The sequence below is a fragment of the Mizuhopecten yessoensis genome, unplaced genomic scaffold (genome assembly GCF_002113885.1).
Source record: "Mizuhopecten yessoensis strain PY_sf001 unplaced genomic scaffold, ASM211388v2 scaffold4443, whole genome shotgun sequence".
Taxonomy (NCBI): domain Eukaryota; kingdom Metazoa; phylum Mollusca; class Bivalvia; order Pectinida; family Pectinidae; genus Mizuhopecten; species Mizuhopecten yessoensis.
In genome coordinates this window covers 191,756-195,547 of record NW_018405549.1, presented here as the reverse complement: position 1 = coordinate 195,547, position 3,792 = coordinate 191,756, and positions in this window count along the sequence as shown.

Below are 3,792 nucleotides of genomic sequence, written 5' to 3'. Positions count from 1 at the left end.
ATCGTCCCGTATTTATACTATTTTATGATTATGTGGGGTTCACAGCATTTCGCACAAGGGCTGTGGTCGACGGAACGCTTTATTTATTCATAGTTACCAATTAAGAAAATAAGCATAAAATAGATCAAGACTTGTCACGAGGAAATGACGTCACTAGACAAGATGATAAAATGTTGGAGAAAAACATCGTCTGCTGGATAACCGAACTACTGAACTGCTAACTCGGTAGTGAAGCGGACGTAAAACCTATCAATCAATCTGGAGAAAAACATTGACAAAGACCTCTTCATACTAAGTTGATTCCCTCCAACATTTTTGAAGCCCGAGTTTAACCATAATTCATAACGTTATGTTGATTTAGTCTATGCTGTAACGTTTAAATAATGCAATAGTCAAAAGTGTTTTTTTTTGTGTCATCCTTGTTGTTTGTGTTAGGCTGTTCCGATCTTTCGCGCTTCACACATTTGTTACTCAATTGATGCCTATGAATGACTTCATTTCACAACTATTTTAATTAAGCTGTGCGTTTTTATTCAGTAATGTCAGTTTTCCTATTTTGTCAGTATAATTTAACCTGCAGATACTTGGAAGGATCCAGTTTCAGTAGTCATAAGGTCTACCAACGATAACTAGTAACAAAATTGACGTCATGACAACACACGAAAATAAATCAACGTACAGTTGACAGATTTACAACTTGAATATACGTAGTCGGGACAACTTCGCCGCAGATGCTTTATCAGAGGCGTAATATATAATGTTATATATATACGTCTCTGCATGGCTTGATGGAACATTATATGACCCTGAGTTTGATGATAGGTTTTAAGTAGATACTGCAAAACGTTCAGGGTACACTTTAACAGATTTTTTTGTCTTTGTTCGCTTGCAAATCTTCAAATACATACAAAATGAAATGCGTGTACCCGCATTAAAAGACACTAGGAAAGCTACACGGTTGATCAAGTTTTTGTTAAAAGAGCGGTGCACGTGCATGGTCTGTTGTAAAAAATGGTTTATCGTCCAATAATACATGTACACGATAAATAACCAACACTAACAACACTATTCACTGTCTCGACCGCTTATTCTTATTACTCGAATAATTCCCGCCCTAGTTTATTCCCGCGGTTTCCGGATCCCCGTTGTGTACCCGCTTCGCCATTTAAGCATACGATTGAGTATTAGTCCAGGCAATCCAATTTAACCATTCAATATGGAAGCGTAGAATTGATGTTGATGAGTGTATTACTAAAGTTCGATGTAGTGAATAAAACTGAAAATACTTACCTGCCTTGATTATATTAGTATGTATCAGTGCAAATATATGATAAGAAATGGCAAACCCATTACAGCCATATTGGAATTTTTTTCCATGACCATTGCATCCAATCAAATCGTAACCTAATCTAAACGATTCATTATGTCCTAAAACCGTATAACAGCATTTTAAATAATTCAAATATCTCTTGTGATAGTGCCGGGAAATATGAGACATTATATTATTTATGGCGGCCATCTTGGATTTTTGCATATTTAACCTATTTCCGCAACAGTAATTTCTTAGGACTTTTAGTATGTTATTCAGGACACTTCATAGAAGACCTCTGTGCCCAAATAAATTCTGTTGCATTTTTTTCCATTTCAAAAGTTAGTTTGCCTGGACTATATAGTCAGTTGTTTTAATTTCAATTCGTTGTCAATTTATGTCGCCGCTATTCTTGGCATGGTGGCCAAACTAAATTTGTTTTCTAAAATTGTGGTTGCGCCGGTCATGTTGAATACTTTGCAAGGATGTATCACTGTCTATCAAACTGAATATCCATGATGTATTCAGTCTAAAACAATCTTTAGCTGAGTACGTATTTTTTCACAACCTCAAACTTTTAAAAAAGAGGGGCTTTAAACGTTGAAAACAATGATCTCTCTGACATTGAATATATACTGGTTTAAAGTTACCCATTTGAACCATCTTGACATATATACGAGCCATAAGTCTTTCATGTTGCTTTTTTGAAAAATAAAATTCGAGTACGTTTGACATCAAATTTAAAAACTTAACACCCTGTTATTATCCATCGCTTTTTTCTTATAAATTCCAGTGACTCTACTGCATGTGTTCCATTTAACATCAACCACAGGATGGCGGAAACTGCCTGGGAAGACACTAAGGTTTTTCAAATAGTCAAACCAATCGTTATAAATATTACCATATTCATCATGCACCTTCGATGTAGAAGAATTTCAAAACTATTTCATAATCTTCAAGTGCAATTAATGGCTTAAATTCAAATGCGTCCAACGAAACATAATAATATATATCAGAACAAATTCCAGTTTTGTTTCAAAATGTGATGACGAAAGAATTATGATTATAACATTAACGAGAAAATCCCATATTTCATCACAGGACGAATGGCCGTGTCAGGTTCTTTTCAAGGTTCAGCATCTTTTGCGCGCTTCAGTTTCCCAAGTGTTGATCACACGCACAAGTACAGTATAATTTGCCAACGATGCAGTCTGTGTTAATTCTGGGTTCTACATATATATCCTATTAGATATGTATTAATTTCTATTTTGTTTTTACGTCGACTCATGGAAGTGTTCTTCGTTTTTCTGTGCCTCGATAAAGGAGAAGAGTGCTCCGAAAAAATGACGGCCTCACATTGTCCACTACACGGCTGGAATCACCTAGCTGTTAGCTCCGATTGGCAAACAAATTAAACATTTAAGATGCTCAATATTGAAAACAAAAATTAAAAGACCTTATATCACTTTGCAATGTGTAATAATTTGAAAATGTCAGTGTATAGATTAATATATATTGACCAAATATACATTGGCCTTAAATACAGCCACAGAAAAAAGAAGCTGTGCGCATTATTTTGTTGTGTACTGACCATATCTTTAAAAACGAACCGTATTTCTGCGTTTCTTCTCTTTCTTTTTTGTTAATTATATATTTTGATTATAGTTCAGTTGTAAACAGTCTTGGATCAGTATATAATTACTAACACACATTCAACCCATGTAATAGCAAAGGAGTTGGAAACATATGAAGAGAAACAAGTTTTTTTAATTTTAATTCTAATTTATTCAGGTCATTTGTTCATGTCCTTTATCAAATGTTGTTTACGTACCAAATATCTTGTTGTTTACGTACCAAATATCTTTCTAGTTAAATTTCAAGTAAAACGACCGACGTAAAACTTAAACTGACCCTCACAGGACTTTTCTGGTATTTCAAAATTACATTGCACCATGTGAAAATTAGTTTATGTATTATCATTGTTGCAATAATAATACGTCTCTGGTTGTATGATTGTAAGTTTGCATTTTATCTAGATCTATATAAATTTGTAAATAAAATGTTATTTTCACCATGAATGTTTGTATAAATGCATGACATATATATGTGACCTTTTGTTCCACACATAGTATGGCTGGGTTTGAATAAAAATCTTGAAAATCTTGTGTATACGTTTCAGGCCGACCACGAACCTTCGAGACACTCGATTTACATTCTGAAAAGTACATGTATACGTCTCGGTAGGCCTATCGTTCGATCGTTCAGGCTGCTCTTGTTGTACCTTGTTTTTGTGATTTCTAATATCTTTCTTTACAATATATAGGTTATTACAATGTTTAATTTTAAGATTATAAAGGAAAACCTAAATTAAGTATATATATCAAGCAGGAAAATATGCAAAAGTGGTTGTAGCGTGTAGCACTGCAGTAACCCTACAATATACTTAGAGTTATCTCTCTTCGTTTCCTGTATTCTACTGCGTG